Genomic DNA, 24345 nt, shown 5'->3' on the forward strand with positions numbered 1-24345 from the left:
AGATAGATAGATAGATAGATAGATAGATAGATAGATAGATAGATAGATAGATAGATAGATAGATAGATAGATAGATAGATAGATAGATAGATAGATAGATAGATAGATAGATAGATAGATAGATAGATAGATAGATAGATAGATAGAGGGGGTCGTAGAAAAATCACCTAGTCTGTACCCCCAGGCATTTGGTGTAGATCTGAAAGTATTAAACATAAACCACATGCAGAAAATTGTACCTATGAGAGGTTAAAGTGGTAGTCAAACCTCAAATGGTCCTTCTGTGCTCAGTTTAGAGCATACCAGGGTAGTGGGTTCGATTCAAATAGAATTATGCACATGACAGATAAAAGCTAGCTAAATGGCATATATTATTATTATTATTATTATAAATGTTTTCAGATCTACATGAAGAACATAGGAAGCAAGGACTCGGGCTTGTTTCTGGATGAGACTGACTAAGTTTACACTGCTTTTATTTGAATTTTTACCTTCATTTAACTAGGGAAGTCAGTTAAGAACAAGTCCTTATTTACAATGACAGCCTACCCTGGCCAAACCCTAATGACGCTGGGCCAATTGTGCACCGCCCTATGGGTCTCCCTATCACAGACTGATGTGACTCAGCCTGGTTTCAGAACCAGGGACTGTAGTGATGCCTCTTGCACAGAGTTGGCAGTGAGTGCCTTAGACCGCTGTGCCACTCGGGAGGCCCCAGAGCTACGCCAGTATTTGTCCTACTCAGGGTCTCGATGGCTGAACAATTCAACTCGTAAAGACCATCTAATGTAAAGACTGACTAGGCCACGGTAATACACAAGACTTCACACCTTTGTCATCAAGTCCACATGAAATCCATTACCGATTCATCACTCATGGCTAAGGGGACAAATTACATCTGCTGTGTCCAGTGTGTGTGTGTGTGTGTGTGTGTGTGTGTGTGTGTGTGTGTGTGTGTGTGTGTGTGTGTGTGTGTGTGTGTGTGTGTGTGTGTGTGTGTGTGTTCGCGTGTGTCCGTCCGTGTGTGTGTGCGTCCATACGGGCGCGCGCATCCTTGCGTGAGGCCAGGCCTATGCTAGGATTGATGCTGGATGGAGATTGATGGAGGCTTCTGGTGAGGATAGTACTCTGTTATCTTCCCTGTAATTAAAAGCAACCTCATAAAGATTATTGACTTCCCACCACACAAACCAACACGTTCCTACACTTGGCAGGGTTTGTAAGAGGCTTCTTAAAAAATGAAAAATAGCATATTAACCAGCACATATTTCCCATTTATGCGGAACATTTAGATGTGGTTAAGTTATCGTAATGTGCAATAAAACCTGGATGTGAAATTTGTAATCCACTTTGGAAAATTGCTTACTATATTGCTTTAACATCCCCTGAAAGAGCTTTTGAAATCTGTGTGCCAGGTTTATTGTACGCCATCATTTAAATGTCTTCAATGCCGGCAGTAAATATACATTTATTAGTGGTGGGTTTAAATAGGCAGGCCTCGGCAGCGTGTGTGTGTGTGTGTGTGTGTGTGTGTGTGTGTGTGTGTGTGTGTGTGTGTGTGTGTGTGTGTGTGTGTGTGTGTGTGTGTGTGTGTGTGTGTGTGTGTGTGTGTGTGTGTGTGTGTGTGTGTGTGTGTGTGTGCGTGTGCGTGCGTGTCTGGGTGTGTGAGTGTTTGTTAACCGGTGGGTGGTAGAATATTCCACTTGGCTCTCAGCGGCTGGAGGAAGCGATGTCTCTCTTAGTCTATCTCTAGTCTAAATTAGCCCTTCTGACAAGGACGTAATTGTCACTTCCTTTCAACTGGTTCTAAGTAGGGTCAATGTGTCTTTTTTTTTTAAAATGTTTTATTCACTGGAAGTCAGCGATGTACTAAACTGAATGTGCTGGAGATTGAGAGTAGTGAATGAAGTTAGGTTTGGGTTCCTGCCCCAGGCTGAATGGCTGACTACACTGGCTGCCACTTAGCTGTGTTATTCTTATGTGACCGCCGAGACGGTCTGTTTTCCAAACACTCCCACCTAAGCAGAAGCCTGAGTGATAATGGTACCTGGGCTCTGGCCTCTGTGAGGGTCAAGTTAGGGACTGGATGAGAGAGGTGTTGAGTTCACACACAGAAACACATCACATGTGAAATCATCACACGCGCACACGCATGTACACACACGGTCACACTCACTAACATTAAAACATACGGATCTCTCTCAATTCAATTCAATTCAATTAGATGTATTGCCATGGGAAACATATGTTAACATTGCCAAAGCAAGTGAAGTAGATAATAAACAAAAAGTGAAATAAATTAACAGTAAACATTACACTCACAAAAGTTCCAAAAGAATAAAGACATTTCAAATGTCATATTATGTGCAAAGTACAAAAGGGAAAATACATTAACATAAATATGTGTTGTAACTACAATGGTGTTTGTTCTTCCCTGGTTGCCCTTTTCTTGTGGCAACAGGTCACAAATCTTGCTGCTGTATTTAACCCAGGAGATATGGGTGTTTCCCTCCCTCTCTGTCTCTCTCAGCAGCCTCCCAGAGAGTATGGAGCCCACAGAGGTGTGTGTGTCCTGACCTGTGGCACCTGGCATATGCTGGCCCTCACCACCTCACCTTCACGTCCGTGTCCCACATGCCTCACCCTCCTTCCATAAGGAGGCCATTCCCCCTATCCCGCTCCTCCCCTCAGAGCATTATTCAGTTCAAGGCATCATTAATGCACAGTGGGACCCGACAACTAACTGTGTGGTAATTACACTGTGTGTTCTATTTGCCACGCTGGGTGACTTGTGCTTAGTCAGTGATGAGCTCCATCTGTGGTAATTGTTTTTGTATAAGTGATAAGTTTATAAAAGCTCAGTGTGTGTGTGTGTGTGTGTGTGTGTGTGTGTGTGTGTGTGTGTGTGTGTGTGTGTGTGTGTGTGTGTGTGTGTGTGTGTGTGTGTGTGTGTGTGTGTGTGTGTGTGTGTGTGTGTGTGTGTGTGTGTGTGTGTGTGTGTTTACAGCTGTTTGTGTGGTTGAATCTCATTCTGATTGAATCACATTGGTGTTAGGTTACGTACTACAACCAATGGCGTAGTAATACATGCGCTATTACTGTATCCATTATTACCTTCCAAATATTCTGCGTGCCACAATGCATGAAGCTCCCACTCTGTCTGAGGTCTGGATGTAAGGGCTCGTTAGCCATTTGCTAATCATTCTGATTAGAGGTGTCCCCTCACTCACCTGGGGAATTCCAATCCTATTAGCCCGGCCGTCCTGAGTTGAGCAAGCCGAGAAGCCGTTTATGTTTGATCACTGGTGCTTAGCGCCCAGAATTGTCCTCTTATGCTAGTGTTAAGGAAGGGAGAAGAGGGGGTTTAAACCTGAGCTCCTTAACTCTCTGGGGGAAGAAAGAGAGTTCAGCACCCCATCTCGAGGTTTGACACCCCAGTGCTAGTGGGGGTCTTTAAAGTGCTGATGTTGCCTGAGAGGCATAACGCTGCACATTATTCTAAGCTGAGAGTGAGAGGAGAGAGAGTGAGAGGACAGAGAGGGAGAGGAGAGAGAGTGAGAGGAGAGAGAGGGAGAGGAGAGAGAGTGAGAGGACAGAGAGGGAGAGGAGAGAGAGTGAGAGGAGAGAGAGGGAGAGGAGTGAGAGGAGAGAGAGAGAGAGAGAGAGAGAGAGAGAGAGAGAGAGAGAGAGAGAGAGAGAGAGAGAGAGAGAGAGAGAGAGAGAGAGAGAGAGAGAGAGAGAGAGAGAGAGAAAGTGTGATTGAGAGATGGAGAGAGAGATAGTGAGAGTTACAGAGCATCTGTATGCTCACCACTCTATCGTCTGTGTTATCGACCAGCAGAAGGAGGGAAGAGCCAGGTCAAAACATCTGTACCTGAGTGTGTGTGTGTGTGTGTGTGTGTGTGTGTGTGTGTGTGTGTGTGTGTGTGTGTGTGTGTGTGTGTGTGTGTGTGTGTGTGTGTGTGTGTGTGTGTGTGTGTGTGTGTGTGTGTGCGTGCGTGCGTGCGTGCGTGCGTGCGTGCATGACCTGGCCTGTGGTGTGCCTGTGTGTGCGTTTGTGTGTGTACGTGTTGTTTAAAAAACTGTCTTCCACTCTCTTTTTCTCAACCATATACACTCTTTTTCTCAGCCCTCCTTCCCCTGCTCTCTCCATCTCTGCTGTCAGTCTGTCTGAGGGAGAGCTAAATGGCCAGGTTCGGAGGGAATGCACCTGGTCTCCCTAGGCCTCTCCTCCCCCTCTCCCTCCCCCAGGCCTCTAGCACCCAGGAAGAGCCATGTGTTTCCAAATAGGACTGGATAGGAAATCGAAGCTGGGCTTCTCTGTTTATCAAGCAGCAGCTCTGTCACCTTGCTGTCTGGAGCACCTGGCAAATTGGTGACCAGCAGCACCAACGAACCAACCAGCTCAACAACACGCCAACCCCCCTTTCCTTCCACCCATCTCCGCTCACCTACCCCCTTAGAGCAGCCGGACCTGCTGTTCATTTTTATTACTGGTGTCAGGTGAGGGGAAGGAGGGGGGAGCTGCCTAATGTAAACCCTCCAACGACCACCTCCACCCACAGTCCTTTCCTTCCCTGAGCTCCAGCCACAGGCTTCCCAGACCTGTCACAGCCCCAGGCGTTACCCCTAAGCCCACCAGGAAGATAGGGGAGAGACCATACACCCTACATTATACATCACTGCAAGACTGCTTATTGGACTAGTGTATGATCTAAAACCATGTGTGCTTGTGTGTTTTCTAATCTGTGTGTGTGTGTATGTGCGTGTGCGTGTGCGCCCGTGTGTGCGAGTGTGTCGGCCGTCCTCCCTCTTTAAGTGAACACAAAGCCGGGCAATAGCCTTGAGTGATTATGCGTAGGTTTTGTGTGGCCCTCTGCCCTTTGTCATGTGTGTACAGGAGCCTCTGGACACAATACCTCTCCTATTCCCACCTTCCTCTCCTGTCTGAGCTTATCAACAGGGAGAGAAAGAGCGGACGCGGGTTAGAGTACTGCGTGGCCTAACTCGCTGGAAATGAACAGAGCACACAACCCCTCGCCATTGTAGCCAACCGCTTACAATGATGCCATTTAAGAGTGTATTGATTCTGCCTCCACAAGGTCAATCATGGGATCAATGGTGTGTGTGCTGGGTGGGAGAGCGGGAGAAGGGGGAGGTGGTGTCAGGTCTCCTGCTGTGGGATAGTCTGGTGTGGGGTGAGGGGGGGTGGGGGGGGTGATGTGAGGGGGCCAGCCAGGTGTTCGTTCTACCCTTGTCCTCTTTCAGTGTGGGTCAAGGTGCCCAGTGAGGGGCGACGGGGTGAACTCAACGAGTCCCCTTTGTTAGGGGAATCACATGCCCTGCCTCTGCCTAGCCAGCACGAAGCAGAGGGCAAGGTGTCCACTAAGAGTCTGTGATACGGTAGGGACACAGAAGCTGCTTGATTATAGCTATGCTGTTGTTTGTGTGACAAGAGAATTCCTTTGATATTGGTGTGTGTTGGGACGCTGTGTGTGCTGCATGATGTTGATTGCAACTAGTTCGCACAGTCTCGCGTCAGAATTGGACGTTCATTCATGTTTCTCGAAGGTCAAATTTCAACGTTGTTCCAAACGTCAAATTTCGAGGAGTTTAAGTGTAAGTTTAGGCATTGACTCCACATTCTTAAGGGTTAGGTTTAGGCAGATTCAAACATGAAACCTTTTGCACCAGAGGCAGATGCTTACGCCGGTGCTTACGCCCGTCTACCATCCCCGTCCACAACACCCCAGCAAAACCGTTACACACTTGAAAGAAACAGCGCTCACTGTTGCCCCCAGTGGCTGGTCACCACGTCATCTCCCGACGTCGAATACTGACGTGTATCACGGTGTGACCTGGCTGGTTGATTGACCCTGATGTCCTGACTTTGGCAGGGGAATATGGAGCTCCACAACACAATGCAACACATGGAGGTGAACTTGGATCCTTCACACACAAACACTGCACAACCTACTGACACGCTCACGTTACCGAGATCAGGGGCCAATAGAGGTCGTTCCTCGTGACAGAGCGAGCTCGTTTAGAATTCCTTAAGAGACGTCAATTGTGCCCTGTGCATATTTCTACATCATATTTGTAAATAGATCCTTTGTAAATAGCTCCCTTCTTGCCAATCAAGCGGCAGCACTCTGCACAGCAGCATTAAAAATTGATCCGATGTAGGAGCCGGGGTGAAGCTCCTACATCGCTGCCAAATGACTGATTAAAAAGAAAAACCTTTCATCTTTGCTTAAAAGTGTCTACTGCCTTGGCATGCCTTTCACCAAGCTTTACCATCTTCCAGAGCTTGGGGGGCTGGGTGTCATGGGGTGAGGTGTGGGAGGAAATGGGGTCACGCTTCCACGAAGGCCCCATCGTGGTCAGGTACTGGGATTCACAGTGTACAGCTTGATTTACAATAGTTCTAACTAATCTTTTTCTCGCCCCGCCTTCACCTTAAGCGTTTAGGAGGTTAAATACACCACACACAACCACCCACGTGGTCAGGAGGTCAAGTGCAGTCTCGTTGACCTGGTTAGATGAAAGAGGTGGCAGACATGCAGGTGTTTCAGGTTGCTGCACAAGAGGACCGCTTCCGCTTCGGCAGGGAGAAGAAAATGCTCACCATGCAGGAATCTATGGAAGCCATGTCAAAACCAGTTGAGAGCTGGTTGTGCCGCCTTCAGATGATAATCCGCTGAAACGAGGCTGTGTGTGAATATATTTCAAGTATTTTGCGATTGTGTAGGCTACTTTGTGCTTGATTTCTCTACTGTAAGACATAATTGATAAGTCGCACGTGTCCACTACACTACTTTGATATGCACCAGTAGGGATTAATAAGTGAGGATAAGCAATGCCCACTGGAAAAAAAAGTGAGCATAGAGTTTACCTGCGTATACCCTCCACTACACCATTGGCACAATAGTGTACTCTCCTACATGAGTGGGCTAGAATTACGGTTTATGTCCTTTCAGAATCACGAACCTGTCACTCACTGAAGGCCTACAGGTTCACCATTGTACTAACCTGTCACATACTGGAGGCCTATAAGTTCACCACTGTACTAACCTGTCACTCACTGAAGGCCTACAGGTTCACCATTGTACTAACCTGTCACATACTGGAGGCCTATAAGTTCACCACTGTACTAACCTGTCACTCACTGAGGGCCTATAGGTTCACCACTGTACTAACCTGTCACTCACTGAGGGCCTATAGGTTCACCACTGTACTAACCTGTCACACACTAAATGCCTATTGGGTTGCCACTGTACTAACCTGTCACACACTGAAGGCCTTTTGGTTCATCACGGTACTAACCTGTCACTCACTGAAGGCCAATAGCTTTGCCACTGTACTAACCTGTCACACACTGAAGACCTATAGGTTTGACACTGTACTAACCTGTCACACACTGAAGACCTATACGTTTGCCACTGTACTAACCTGTCACACACTGAAGACCTATACGTTTGCCACTGTACTAACCTGTCATTTACTGAAGGCCTATAGGTTTGCCACTGTACTAACCTGTCACACACTGAAGACCTATACGTTCGCCACTGTACTAACCTGTCACTCACTGAAGGCCTATAGGTTTGCCACTGTACTAACCTGTCACACACTGAAGGCCTTTTGGCTCACCACTGTACTAACCTGTCACTCACTGAAGACCTATAGGTTTGCCACTGTACTAACCTGTCACACACTGAAGGCCTTTTGGCTCATCACTGTACTAACCTGTCACTCACTGAATACCTATAGGTTTGCCACTGTACTAACCTGTCACACACTGAAGACCTATACGTTTGCCACTGTACTAACCTGTCACTCACTGAAGACCTATAGGTTCACCACTGTACTAACCTGTCACACACTGAAGACCTATAGGTTTGCCACTGTACTAACCTGTCACACACTGAGGGCCTATAGGTTCACCACTGTACTAACCTGTCACACACTGAGGGCCTATAGGTTCACCACTGTACTAACCTGTCACTCACTGAAGGCCTATAGGTTCACCACTGTACTAACCTGTCACTCACTGAGGGCCTATAGGTTCACCACTGTACTAACCTGTCACACACTGAAGGCCTGTAGGTTCACCACTGTACTAACCTGTCACACACTAAATGCCTATTGGGTTGCCACTGTACTAACCTGTCACACACTGAAGGCCTTTTGGTTCATCACGGTACTAACCTGTCACACACTGAAGGCCTTTTGGTTCATCACGGTACTAACCTGTCACTCACTGAAGGCCAATAGCTTTGCCACTGTACTAACCTGTCACACACTGAAGACCTATAGGTTTGACACTGTACTAACCTGTCACTCACAGAAGGCCTATAGGTTTGCCACTGTACTAACCTGTCACTCACAGAAGGCCTATAGGTTCACCACTGTACTAACCTGTCACTCACAGAAGGCCTATAGGTTCACCACTGTACTAACCTGTCACACACTGTAGACCTATACGTTTGCCACTGTACTAACCTGTCATTTACTGAAGGCCTATACGTTCGCCACTGTACTAACCTGTCACACACTGAAGACCTATAGGTTTGCCATTGTACTAACCTGTCACACACTGAAGGCCTATAGGTTTGCCACTGTACTAACCTGTCACACACTGAAGGCCTATACGTTCGCCACTGTACTAACCTGTCACACACTGAAGGCCTATACGTTTGCCACTGTACTAACCTGTCACACACTGACGGCCTATAGGTTCACCACTGTACTAACCTGTCACACACTGAAGGCCTATACGTTCGCCACTGTACTAACCTGTCACACACTGAAGACCTATTCGTTCGCCACTGTACTAACCTGTCACACACGTGTCCACTACACTACTTTGATATGCACCAGTAGGGATTAATAAGTGAGGATAAGCAATGCCCACTGAAAAAAAAAGTGAGCATAGAGTTTACCTGCGTATACCCTCCACTACACCATTGGCACAATAGTGTACTCTCCTACATGAGTGGGCTAGAATTACGGTTTATGTCCTTTCAGAATCACGAACCTGTCACTCACTGAAGGCCTACAGGTTCACCATTGTACTAACCTGTCACATACTGGAGGCCAATAAGTTCACCACTGTACTAACCTGTCACTCACTGAGGGCCTATAGGTTCACCACTGTACTAACCTGTCACACACTAAATGCCTATTGGGTTGCCACTGTACTAACCTGTCATACACTGAAGACCTATAGGTTTGACACTGTACTAACCTGTCACTCACTGAAGACCTATAGGTTCACCACTGTACTAACCTGTCATACACTGAATACCTATAGGTTCACCACTGTACTAACCTGTCACTCACTGAAGGCCTATAGGTTCACCACTGTACTAACCTGTCACACACTGAGGGCCTATAGGTTCACCACTGTACTAACCTGTCACTCACTGAGGGCCTATAGGTTCACCACTGTACTAACCTGTCACACACTGAAGACCTATAGGTTTGCCACTGTACTAACCTGTCACACACTGAAGGCCTTTAGGTTTGCCACTGTACTAACCTGTCACTAACTGAAGACCTATAGGTTCACCACTGTACTAACCTGTCACACACTGAAGGCCTATAGGTTCACCACTGTACTAACCTGTCACACACTGAGGGCCTATAGGTTCACCACTGTACTAACCTGTCACTCACTGAGGGCCTATAGGTTCACCACTGTACTAACCTGTCACACACTGAAGACCTATAGGTTTGCCACTGTACTAACCTGTCACTAACTGAAGACCTATAGGTTCACCACTGTACTAACCTGTCACACACTGAAGGCCTATAGGTTCACCACTGTACTAACCTGTCACACACTGAGGGCCTATAGGTTCACCACTGTACTAACCTGTCACTCACTGAGGGCCTATAGGTTCACCACTGTACTAACCTGTCACACACTGAAGACCTATAGGTTTGCCACTGTTCTAACCTGTCACTCACTGAAGACCTATAGGTTCACCACTGTACTAACCTGTCACACACTGAGGGCCTATAGATCCTCGTTTGCTAAGTCAAACGACACCGCTGGTTCTGCTCACACTGCCCTACCCTGTGCTCTGACCTCTTTCTCCCCTCTCTCTCCAGATGAAATCTCGCGTCTTGTGACGGCCGGCCGCCCAACAACCTGCCCGCTCGACCCTATCCCCTCCTCTCTTCTCCAGACCATTTCCGGAGACCTTCTCCCTTACCTCACCTCGCTCATCAACTCATCCCTGACCGCTGGCTACGTCCCTTCCGTCTTCAAGAGAGCGAGAGTTGCACCCTTCTGAAAAAACCTACACTCGATCCCTCCGATGTCAACAACTACAGACCAGTATCCCTTCTTTCTTTTCTCTCCAAAACTCTTGAACGTGCCGTCCTTGGCCAGCTCTCCCGCTATCTCTCTCAGAATGACCTTCTTGATCCAAATCAGTCAGGTTTCAAGACTAGTCATTCAACTGAGACTGCTCTTCTCTGTATCACGGAGGCGCTCCGCACTGCTAAAGCTAACTCTCTCTCCTCTGCTCTCATCCTTCTAGACCTATCGGCTGCCTTCGATACTGTGAACCATCAGATCCTCCTCTCCACCCTCTCCGAGTTGGGCATCTAGGCGCGGCCCACGCTTGGATTGCGTCCTACCTGACAGGTCGCTCCTACCAGGTGGCGTGGCGAGAATCTGTCTCCTCACCACGCGCTCTCACCACTGGTGTCCCCAGGGCTCTGTTCTAGGCCCTCTCCTATTCTCGCTATACACCAAGTCACTTGGCTCTGTCATAACCTCACATGGTCTCTCCTATCATTGCTATGCAGACGACACACAATTAATCTTCTCCTTTCCCCCTTCTGATGACCAGGTGGCGAATCGCATCTCTGCATGTCTGGCAGACATATCAGTGTGGATGACGGATCACCACCTCAAGCTGAACCTCGGCAAGACGGAGCTGCTCTTCCTCCCGGGAAGGACTGCCCGTTCCATGATCTCGCCATCACGGTTGACAACTCCATTGTGTCCTCCTCCCAGAGCGCTAAGAACCTTGGCGTGATCCTGGACAACACCCTGTCGTTCTCAACTAACATCAAGGCGGTGGCCCGTTCCTGTAGGTTCATGCTCTACAACATCCGCAGAGTACGACCCTGCCTTACACAGGAAGGCGCAGGTCCTAATCCAGGCACTTGTCATCTCCCGTCTGGATTACTGCAACTCGCTGTTGGCTGGGCTCCCTGCCTGTGCCATTAAACCCCTACAACTCATCCAGAACGCCGCAGCCCGTCTGGTGTTCAACCTTCCCAAGTTCTCTCACGTCACCCCGCTCCTCCGCTCTCTCCACTGGCTGCCAGTTGAAGCTCGCATCCGCTACAAGACCATGGTGCTTGCCTACGGAGCTGTGAGGGGAACGGGACCTCAGTACCTCCAGGCTCTGATCAGGCCCTACACCCAAACAAGGGCACTGCGTTCATCCACCTCTGGCCTGCTCGCCTCCCTACCACTGAGGAAGTACAGTTCCCGCTCAGCCCAGTCAAAACTGTTCGCTGCACTGGCTCCCCAATGGTGGAACACACTCCCTCACGACGCCAGGACAGCGGAGTCAATCACCACCTTCCGGAGACACCTGAAACCCCACCTCTTTAAGGAATACCTAGGATAGGATAAAGTAATCCTTCTCACCCCACCCCCCCCCTTAAAAGATTTAGATGCACTATTGTAAAGTGGCTGTTCCACTGGATGTCATAAGGTGAATGCACCAATTTGTAAGTCGCTCTGGATAAGAGCGTCTGCTAAATGACTTAAATGTAATGTAAATGTCTATAGGTTCACCACTGTACTAACCTGTCACTCACTGAGGGCCTATAGGTTCACCACTGTACTAACCTGTCACACACTGAAGACCTATAGGTTTGCCACTGTACTAACCTGTCACACACTGAAGGCCTATGCGTTCGCCACTGTACTAACCTGTCACACACTAAATGCCTATTGGGTTGCCACTGTACTAACCTGTCACACACTGAAGGCCTTTTGGTTCATCACGGTACTAACCTGTCACACACTGAAGGCCTTTTGGTTCATCACGGTACTAACCTGTCACACACTGAAGGCCTTTTGGTTCATCACGGTACTAACCTGTCACACACTGAAGGCCTATAGGTTCACCACTGTACTAACCTGTCACACACTAAATGCCTATTGGGTTGCCACTGTACTAACCTGTCACACACTGAAGGCCTATAGGTTCACCACTGTACTAACCTGTCACACACTAAATGCCTATTGGGTTGCCACTGTACTAACCTGTCACACACTGAAGGCCTTTTGGTTCATCACGGTACTAACCTGTCACACACTTAAGGCCTTTTGGTTCATCACGGTACTAACCTGTCACACACTGAAGGCCTATAGGTTCACCACTGTACTAACCTGTCACACACTAAATGCCTATTGGGTTGCCAATGTACTAACCTGTCACACACTGAAGACCTATAGGTTTGCCACTGTACTAACCTGTCACACACTGAAGGCCTATAGGTTTGCCACTGTACTAACCTGTCACTAACTGAAGACCTATAGGTTTGCCACTGTACTAACCTGTCACACACTGAAGACCTATACGTTTGCCACTATACTAACCTGTCACTCACTGAAGACCTATAGGTTTGCCACTGTACTAACCTGTCACTCACTGAAGACCTATAGGTTTGTCACTGTACTAACCTGTCACACACTGAAGGCCAATAGGTTCACCACTGCACTAACCTGTCACTCACTGAAGGCCTATAGGTTCACCACTGTACTAACCTGTCACACACTAAATGCCTATTGGGTTGCCACTGTACTAACCTGTCACACACTGAAGGCCTTTTGGTTCATCACGGTACTAACCTGTCACACACTGAAGGCCTTTTGGTTCATCACGGTACTAACCTGTCACTCACTGAAGACCTATAGGTTTGCCACTGTACTAACCTGTCACTCACTGAAGACCTATAGGTTTGCCACTGTACTAATCTGTCACACACTGAAGGCCTTTTGGTTCATCACGGTACTAACCTGTCACTCACTGAAGGCCAATAGCTTTGCCAATGTACTAACCTGTCACACACTGAAGACCTAAAGGTTCACCACTGTACTAACCTGTCACTCACTGAAGACCTATACGTTCGCCACTGTACTAACCTGTCACACACTGAAGACCTATACGTTCGCCACTGTACTAACCTGTCACACACTGAAGACCTATACGTTCGCCACTGTACTAACCTGTCACTCACTGAAGGCCTATAGGTTTGCCACTGTACTAACCTGTCACTCACTGAAGGCCTATAGGTTTGCCACTGTACTAACCTGTCATTCACTGAAGGCCTATAGGGTTGCCACTGTACTAACCTGTCACACACTGAAGGCCTTTTGGTTCATCACGGTACTAACCTGTCACACACTGAAGACCTATAGCTTTGCCACTGTACTAACCTGTCACACACTGAAGGCCTATAGGTTCACCACTGTACTAACCTGTCACACACTGAAGACCTATAGCTTTGCCACTGTACTAACCTGTCACACACTGAAGAACTATAGGTTTGCCACTGTACTAACCTGTCACTCACTGAAGGCCTATAGGTTCACCACTGTACTAACCTGTCACTCACTGAAGGCCAATAGCTTTGCCACTGTACTAACCTGTCACACACTGAAGACCTATAGGTTTGACACTGTACTAACCTGTCACTCACAGAAGGCCTATAGGTTTGCCACTGTACTAACCTGTCACTCACTCACTGAAGGCCTTTTGGTTCATCACGGTACTAACCTGTCACACACTGAAGGCCTTTTGGTTCATCACGGTACTAACCTGTCACACACTGAAGGCCTTTTGGTTCATCACGGTACTAACCTGTCACTCACTGAAGGCCAATAGCTTTGCCACTGTACTAACCTGTCACACACTGAAGACCTATAGGTTTGCCACTGTACTAACCTGTCACTCACTGAAGGCCTATAGGTTCACCACTGTACTAACCTGTCACTCACTGAAGACCAATAGCTTTGCCACTGTACTAACCTGTCACACACTGAAGACCTATAGGTTTGACACTGTACTAACCTGTCACTCACAGAAGGCCTATACGTTTGCCACTGTACTAACCTGTCATTTACTGAAGGCCTATAGGTTCACCACTGTACTAACCTGTCACACACTGAAGGCCTATGCGTTCGCCACTGTACTAACCTGTCACACACTGAAGGACTATACGTTCGCCACTGTACTAACCTGTCACACACTGAAGGCCTATAGGTTTGCCACTGTACTAACCTGTCACACACTGAAGGACTATACGTTCGCCACTGTACTAACCTGTCACACACTGAAGACCTATAGGTTTGCCACTGTACTAACCTGTCACACACTGAAGGCCTATAGGTTTGCCACTGTACTAACCTGTCACACACTGAAGGACTATACGTTCGCCACTGTACTAACCTGTCACACACTGAAGACCTATAGGTTTGCCACTGTACTAACCTGTCACACACTGAAGGACTATACGTTCGCCACTGTACTAACCTGTCACACACTGAAGACCTATAGGTTTGCCACTGTACTAACCTGTCACACACTGAAGGCCTATAGGTTTGCCACTGTACTAACCTGTCACACACTGAAGGCCTATACGTTCGCCACTGTACTAACCTGTCACACACTGAAGGCCTATACGTTCGCCACTGTACTAACCTGTCACACACTGAAGGCCTATACGTTCGCCACTGTACTAACCTGTCACTCACTGAAGGCCTATAGGTTCACCACTGTACTAACCTGTCACACACTGAAGGCCTATAGGTTCACCACTGTACTAACCTGTCACTCACTGAAGGCCTATAGGTTCACCACTGTACTAACCTGTCACACACTGAAGGCCTATACGTTCGCCACTGTACTAACCTGTCACTAACTGAAGACCTATAGGTTCACCACTGTACTAACCTGTCACACACTGAAGACCTATAGGTTCACCACTGTACTAACCTGTCACACACTGAAGGCCTATAGGTTCACCACTGTACTAACCTGTCACACACTGAAGACCTATAGGTTCACCACTGTACTAACCTGTCACACACTGAAGGCCTATACGTTTGCCACTGTACTAACCTGTCACACACTGAAGGCCTATACGTTTGCCACTGTACTAACCTGTCACACACTGAAGGCCTATACGTTCACCACTGTACTAACCTGTCACACACTGAAGGCCTATAGGTTTGCCACTGTACTAACCTGTCACACACTGAAGGCCTATAGGTTCGCCACTGTACTAACCTGTCACTCACTGAAGGCCTATAGGTTTGCCACTGTACTAACCTGTCATTCACTGAAGGCCTATAGGGTTGCCACTGTACTAACCTGTCACACACTGAAGGCCTTTTGGTTCATCACGGTACTAACCTGTCACACACTGAAGACCTATAGCTTTGCCACTGTACTAACCTGTCACACACTGAAGGCCTATAGGTTCACCACTGTACTAACCTGTCACACACTGAAGACCTATACGTTTGCCACTGTACTAACCTGTCATTTACTGAAGGCCTATAGGTTCACCACTGTACTAACCTGTCACACACTGAAGACCTATAGCTTTGCCACTGTACTAACCTGTCACACACTGAAGAACTATAGGTTTGCCACTGTACTAACCTGTCACTCACTGAAGGCCTATAGGTTCACCACTGTACTAACCTGTCACTCACTGAAGGCCAATAGCTTTGCCACTGTACTAACCTGTCACACACTGAAGACCTATAGGTTTGACACTGTACTAACCTGTCACTCACAGAAGGCCTATAGGTTTGCCACTGTACTAACCTGTCACACACTGAAGGCCTTTTGGTTCATCACGGTACTAACCTGTCACACACTGAAGGCCTTTTGGTTCATCACGGTACTAACCTGTCACTCACTGAAGGCCAATAGCTTTGCCACTGTACTAACCTGTCACACACTGAAGACCTATAGGTTTGCCACTGTACTAACCTGTCACTCACTGAAGGCCTATAGGTTCACCACTGTACTAACCTGTCACTCACTGAAGGCCAATAGCTTTGCCACTGTACTAACCTGTCACACACTGAAGACCTATAGGTTTGACACTGTACTAACCTGTCACTCACAGAAGGCCTATACGTTTGCCACTGTACTAACCTGTCATTTACTGAAGGCCTATAGGTTCACCACTGTACTAACCTGTCACACACTGAAGGCCTATGGTTCGCCACTGTACTAACCTGTCACACACTGAAGGACTATAGGTTCGCCACTGTACTAACCTGTCACACACTGAAGGCCTATAGGTTTGCCACTGTACTAACCTGTCACACACTGAAGGACCTATACGTTCGCCACTGTACTAACCTGTCACACACTGAAGACCTATAGGTTTGCCACTGTACTAACCTGTCACACACTGAAGGCCTATAGGTTTGCCACTGTACTAACCTGTCACACACTGAAGGACTATACGTTCACCACTGTACTAACCTGTCACACACTGAAGACCTATAGGTTTGCCACTGTACTAACCTGTCACACACTGAAGGACTATACGTTCGCCACTGTACTAACCTGTCACACACTGAAGACCTATAGGTTTGCCACTGTACTAACCTGTCACACACTGAAGGCCTATAGGTTTGCCACTGTACTAACCTGTCACACACTGAAGGCCTATAGGTTCGCCACTGTACTAACCTGTCACACACTGAAGGCCTATAGGTTCGCCACTGTACTAACCTGTCACACACTGAAGGCCTATAGGTTCACCACTGTACTAACCTGTCACACACTGAAGGCCTATAGGTTCACCACTGTACTAACCTGTCACACACTGAAGGCCTATAGGTTCACCACTGTACTAACCTGTCACTCACTGAAGGCCTATAGGTTCACCACTGTACTAACCTGTCACACACTGAAGGCCTATAGGTTCGCCACTGTACTAACCTGTCACTAACTGAAGACCTATAGGTTCACCACTGTACTAACCTGTCACACACTGAAGGCCTTTTGGTTCATCACGGTACTAACCTGTCACACACTGAAGGCCTTTTGGTTCACCACTGTACTAACCTGTCACACACTGAAGGCCTATAGGTTCACCACTGTACTAACCTGTCACACACTGAAGGCCTATAGGTTTGCCACTGTACTAACCTGTCACACACTGAAGGCCTATAGGTTTGCCACTGTACTAACCTGTCACACACTGAAGGCCTATTGGTTCACCACTGTACTAACCTGTCACACACTGAAGGCCTATAGGTTTGCCACTGTACTAACCTGTCACACACTGAAGGCCTATAGGTTTGCCACTGTACTAACCTGTCACACACTGAAGGCCTATACGTTCGCCACTGTACTAACCTGTCACACACGTGTCCACGACACTACTTTGATATGCACCAGTAGGGATTAATAAGTGAGGATAAGCAATGCCCACTGAAAAAAAAATTGAGCATAGAGTTTACCTGCGTATACCCTCCACTACACCATTGGCACAATAGTGTACTCTCCTACATGAGTGGGCTAGAATTACGGTTTATGTCCTTTCAGAATCACGAACCTGTCACTCACTGAAGGCCTACAGGTTCACCATTGTACTAACCTGTCACATACTGGAGGCCTATAAGTTCACCACTGTACTAACCTGTCACTCACTGAGGGCCTATAGGTTCACCACTGTACTAACCTGTCACTCACTGAGGGCCTATAGTTTCACCACTGTACTAACCTGTCACTCACTGAGGGCCTATAGGTTCACCACTGTACTAACCTGTCACACACTGAAGGCCTATAGGTTCACCACTGTACTAACCTGTCACACACTGAAGGCCTTTTGGTTCATCACGGTACTAACCTGTCACACACTGAAGGCCTTTTGGTTCATCACGGTACTAACCTGTCACTCACTGAAGACCAATAGCTTTGCCACTGTACTAACCTGTCACACACTGAAGACCTATAGGTTTGCCACTGTACTAACCTGTCACTCACAGAAGGCCTATAGGTTTGCCACTGTACTAACCTGTCACTCACTGAAGGCCTATAGGTTCACCACTGTACTAACCTGTCACACACTGAAGGCCTATGCGTTCGCCACTGTACTAACCTGTCACACACTGAAGACCTATTCGTTCGCCACTGTACTAACCTGTCACACACTGATGACCTATACGTTCGCCACTGTACTAACCTGTCACACACGTGTCCACTACACTACTTTGATATGCACCAGTAGGGATTAATAAGTGAGGCTTCTGTAGCTCAGTTGGTAGAGCATGGCGCTTGTAACGCCAGGGTAGTGGGTTTGATTCCCGGGACCACCGTAGAATGTACACATGACTGAAGGCCTTTGGTTTGCTAAATGGCATATATTATTATTATATCAGGATAAGCAATGCCCACTGAAAAAAAAGTGAGCATAGAGTTTACCACTGTATACCTCCACTACCCATTGGCACAATAGTGTACTCTCCACATGAAGACCTAGAATTATGGTTTATGTCCTTTCAGAATCACGAACCTGTCACTCACTGAAGGCCTATAGGTTCACCACTGTACTAACCTGTCACTCACTGAAGGCCTATAGGTTCACCACTGTACTAACCTGTCACTCACTGAAGGCCTATTGGGTTGCCACTGTACTAACCTGTCACACACTGAAGGCCTTTTGGTTAATCACGGTACTAACCTGTCACACACTGAAGGCCTTTTGGTTCATCACGGTACTAACCTGTCACTCACTGAAGGCCAATAGCTTTGCCACTGTACTAACCTGTCATACACTGAAGACCTATAGGTTTGACACTGTACTAACCTGTCACTCACTGAAGACCTATAGGTTCACCACTGTACTAACCTGTCACACACTGAAGACCTATAGGTTCACCACTGTACTAACCTGTCACTCACTGAAGGCCTATAGGTTCACCACTGTACTAACCTGTCACTCACTGAAGGCCTATAGGTTCACCACTGTACTAACCTGTCACACACTGAGGGCCTATAGGTTCACCACTGTACTAACCTGTCACTCACTGAGGGCCTATAGGTTCACCACTGTACTAACCTGTCACACACTGAGGGCCTATAGATCCTCGTTTGCTAAGTCAAACGACACCGCTGGTTCTGCTCACACTGCCCTACCCTGTGCTCTGACCTCTTTCTCCCCTCTCTCTCCAGATGAAAGGTTCTTGTGACGGCCGGTCGCCACTGAACAACCTGCCCACTGTACCTAACCTGTCACTAACTGAAGACCATTTCCGGAGGTTCACCACTGTACCTAACCTGTCATCAACTCATCCCTGACCGCTGGTTCACCACTTCCTAACCTGTCAAGACACTGAAGTTGCCTTCTGGTTCCCACTGTCCCTAACCTGTCACAACTGAAGACCAGTTCACCACTGTACTAACCTGTCAAAACACTGAACGGCCTATTGGCCAGCCACTGCTATCTAACCTCAGAATGACCTTCTTGAGGCCTCAGTCAGGTTCAAGACTAGTCATTCAACTGAGACTCACTTCTCTGTATCACGGAGGCCTATAGGTTCACCACTGTACTAACCTGCTCTCATCACTGAAGACCTATCGGGTTCACCACTGTACATCAACCTGTCCACCCTCTGAAGTTGGGCATCTCCGGGTTGCCACGCTGGATTGCGTCCTACCTGACAGGGCCTCCTACCAGGTGGCGTCACCACTGTACCTCACCACGCCTCTCACCACTGGTGCCTTTTGGTTCTCACTGTACTAACCTCTCCTATTCTCGAACACCAAGTCACTTGGCTCTGTCATAACCTGTCATGGTCTCTCCTATCATTGCTATGCAGACACCAATTAATCTCTCCTTTCCCTTCTGATGACCAGGTGGTTCGCATCTCTGCATGTCTGGCAGACATATCAGTGTGGATGACGGATCACCTCAAGCTGAACCTCGGTTCACCACTGTAGCTAACCTTCCTCCCGGGAAGGACTGGCCTCCATGGTTCATCACTGTGACAACCTGTCACTCCCAGACTGAAGACCTTGGTTCATCACTGTACAAACCTGTCACACACTGAAGACCTATAGGTTCACCACTGTAGGTTCCTGTCACAACACTGAAGGACCCTGGTTCACCACTGTACTAACCTGTCCTAACTGAAGGCCTATAGGTTCATCCCTGTCTATTACTGTCACACACTGAAGGCTGGGTTCTGCCTGTGCCATTAACCTGTCACTCACAGAAGCCGCAGGTTCTGGTGTTCAACCTTCCCAAGTTCTTCACGTTCACCCCGCTCCTCCCTGTCTCCACTGGCTGCCAGTTGAAGTTCATCCGCTACAAGACCATGGTGCTTCACCAGCTGTACTAACCTGTCACTCAGTACCTCCAGGCCTGATCAGGTTCACCACCCAAACAACCTGTTCATCCACCTCTGGCCTGCTCGCCTCCCTACCACTGAGGAAGTAACCCGTCACAGTCAAAACTGAAGGCCTCTAGGTTCACCACTGGTGGAACAACCCCTCACGACGCCAGGACAGCGGAGTCAATCACCACCTTCCGGAGACACCTGTCACACACTTAAGGAATACCTTTTAGGTTCATCAAAGTACTAACCTTCTCACCCCCCCCCCCCTAAAAGATTTAGATGCACTATTGTAAAGTGGTTTCCACTGGATGTCATAAGGTGAATGCACCATTTGTAAGTCCTTTTAGTTAAGAGCGTCTGCTAAATGACTTAAATGTAATGTAAATGTCTATAGGTTCACCACTGTACTAACCTGTCACTCACTGAAGGCCTATAGGTTTGCCACTGTACTAACCTGTCACACACTGAAGACCTATAGGTTTGCCACTGTACTAACCTGTCACACACTGAAGGCCTTTGGTTCGCCACTGTACTAACCTGTCACACACTGAGGGCCTATAGGTTGCCACTGTACTAACCTGTCACACACTGAAAATGCCTATTGGTTTGCCACTGTACTAACCTGTCACACACTGTCCAGGCCTACTTTGTTGATCATACTAACCAGTCACATTAATGAAGGAGGATAACCACTGCCTAACTGTCACACAAAATGCCATAGGTTTGCCTGCTTTATAACCTCCACTACACTGAAGGCCTTTTGTTCTCCGGTACATAACCTGGGCTACACACTGAAGGTTTATGTCCTTTCAGAATCACTAACCTGTCACTCACTGAAGGCCTACAGGTTCATCATTGTACTAACCTGTCACACACTGAAGGCCTATAGGTTCACCACTGTACTAACCTGTCACACACTAAATGCCTATTGGGTTGCCACTGTACTAACCTGTCACTCACTGAAGGCCTTTTGGTTCATCACTGTACTAACCTGTCACACACTGAAGGCCTACAGGTTCACCACTGTACTAACCTGACACATACTGAAGGCCTATAGGTTCACCACTGTACTAACCTGTCACTCACTGAAGACCTATAGTTTTGCCACTGTACTAACTTGTCACACACTAAATGCCTATTGTTTTGCCACTGTACTAACCTGTGACACACTGAAGGCCTTTTGGTTCACCACTGTACTAACCTGTCACTCACTGAAGACCTATAGGTTTGCCACTGTACTAACCTGTCACACACTGAAGACCTATAGGTTTGCCACTGTACTAACCTGTCACTAACTGAAGGCCTATAGTTTTGCCACTGTACTAACCTGTCACACACTGAAGGCCTTTTGGTTCATCACGGTACTAACCTGTCACTCACTGAAGACCTTAGGTTTGCCACTGTACTAACCTGTCACACACTGAAGACCTTTAGGTTTATCACTGTACTAACCTGTCACAACTGAAGGCCTATAGTTTTGCCACTGTACTAACCTGTCACACACTGAAGACCTAAAGGTTCACCACTGTACTAACCTGTCACTCACTGAAGACCTACAGGTTTGCCACTGTACTAACCTGTCACACACTAAATGCCTATTGGTTTGCCACTGTACTAACCTGTCACTCACTGAAGGCCTATAGGTTCACCACTGTACTAACCTGTCACACACTGAAGGCCTATAGGTTCGCCACTGTACTAACCTGTCACACACTGAAGGCCTATAGGTTCACCACTGTACTAACCTGTCACACACTGAAGGCCTATAGGTTCACCACTGTACTAACCTGTCACTAACTGAAGGCCTATAGGTTCACCACTGTACTAACCTGTCTGTAATAGATATAAAAGCTGTTAAGACTTTGTTTCAAGATCGAAGTGTATATATTTGGCCTGGCGAAGCGGTTTTATGCGCTGATTGAATGGTAGCTGACAATTATGATTGTTTTACTCCTAGTCTTGGCTGTCCTTACTGTCCTTACTGTCCAAGACCGAGTCAAGACCAAGTACAAATGTATCCAACACAGAGACCAGACAGACACTCAACATGTTGTCTCCAGACCAGACTGGACACCGGACTCTACAACACTGGTTGCCAGTATTGAGAGAGTGTCAGACAAAGAAGGAGAGAAAAGGTTTAGAGAAAGAGAGGCCTGAGTGTCTGGATCTGAAGCGAAGTCTTGACAGTGCAAAGCGGAGATGGCAAAGACTGTGTTTTTTTCTGGAATTGCAGAGAGCAGAGAGAGGGGGGATAGGTAATGTGTCCTCACAGAAACTGGAGCTCGCTTCAAAGACCACTGCAACTATCCCCCACCGATGGCTCACACCGCGAAGGAAGACAGCAGGGAAATAAGACATACTCCCTCCTCATTTAGGCACTCTTACTTTCATTTGCTCACTTGCTCACTTGAAGAGTTCAATTGCAAAATGCTATCTATACATTTTCAGAAATGTTAGTAAATTAGCTTTTGTTTGTTGAAAGAAATTATGTATTTTCTTCTTATCATGGCATGGGTCCTAATATAAGATAATTAAAGGCCCAGTGCACTACTTTTGTGAAATAATATTGTTTTCAGCAACAACAAAAAACATATATTTTTTTAAATATATATATAATATATATAATATAATATATGACTTTTTTATTCAAATGTTTCATGCGGTGCTACGTCACCCTCAGCACCCCTACTTCCCACGGAAGGCCAGAAAAAAATGACGAAGACTCTTGCCGCCAAAGCCGTAGACTCTTCACTCTACTGCTCTCGGACCAACAGGCTCCGAGACAGCTTAATAATAATAATAATAATATATGCCATTTAGCAGACGCTTTTATCCAAAGCGACTAAGACCCCATAGCCAGACTGCTAAATAGTCCATTAATGGTACCTGAACTATCTGCACTGACTCTATCTTGCACTGACCTTACGCACCCTCACTAGACTATATATACAAACTATATACAAACTCACTCGCACACACTTCATTGACACTCCCACACAGAATGACACAACAAACACAAACACACCCACTTTTACACGCATCGTTTGCCGCTGCTACTCTGTTCTGTATTTTACTATTATCTATCCTGATGCCTAGTCCTACTTTACCCTCCCTTCATGTACATATCTACCTCAAATGCCTTGTACCTCTGCACATTGATCTGGTACTGGTACTCCCTGTATAATAATAATAATAATAATATATGGCATTTAGCAGACGCTTTTATCCAAAGCGACTTACAGTCATGTATGCATACATTCTACGTATGGGTGGTCGCGGGAATCGAACCCACTACCCTGGCGTTACAAGCGCCATGCTCTACCAACTGAGCTACAGTATATAGCTCTATTCTTGTGTATTTTATTCTATTCCTCTTGTGTTACTATTTTACGGCAAAGTATACACCAATTGTATTCGGCACATGTGACAAATAAAATGTTTGATGACCGACATGTATTTGTTCAAACTCTATCACTTGAAGGTTTCATTTCAGAGAGAGAAGACGTACTGCTAGGTTTAACACAGTCAAATGTAACAAAGAACTACGTTTTTAATAAATATAGGTAGAAATGATATATTGGTGATGTAAAAAACAATTATTCAATACAGTAATATGAGGTCTGTAAGGTAAAACATTGACATTTGACAGTTTAGTCATTTAGGAGATGTTCTTATCCAGATTGACTTACCGGAAGTGCGTCCATTTTAAGATAGCTAAGTGAGACAACCAGCTATCACAGTCAAATATACAGAATACGAGCCGTCCATTCCAGCTAAACAATGGATCCATAGCGTTTTGCAAAGAAATACTCATTTTCATAAGCATCTCAAATATTTGACACACAAGGTACAAGTAAGCAATCACTTCTGATGAAAAAACACAAATGTGAAAAATTGGTGGATACAGCGTTACAAAAAGACAGAAATAATAT

General features: G+C 46.9%; 1 long non-coding RNA gene across 2 annotated transcripts; it reads right to left on the minus strand.

Annotated features, from left to right (window-relative positions):
- Positions 1 to 14788: 14788 nt before the first annotated feature.
- On the minus strand, positions 14789 to 22216 carry LOC127911924 (uncharacterized). Of its 2 annotated transcripts, none has more exons than XR_008079811.1 (3): positions 22117 to 22216; positions 16800 to 16925; positions 14789 to 14867 (listed from the first exon to the last, which is right to left on the minus strand). It is a non-coding gene; the product is annotated as an uncharacterized LOC127911924 (long non-coding RNA). The 2 variants fall into 2 exon arrangements; XR_008079812.1 differs by lacking the exon at positions 22117 to 22216 and adding an exon at positions 17136 to 17204.
- Positions 22217 to 24345: the final 2129 nt, after the last annotated feature.

The sequence above is a fragment of the Oncorhynchus keta genome, chromosome 25 (genome assembly GCF_023373465.1).
Source record: "Oncorhynchus keta strain PuntledgeMale-10-30-2019 chromosome 25, Oket_V2, whole genome shotgun sequence".
Taxonomy (NCBI): Eukaryota; Metazoa; Chordata; class Actinopteri; order Salmoniformes; family Salmonidae; genus Oncorhynchus; species Oncorhynchus keta.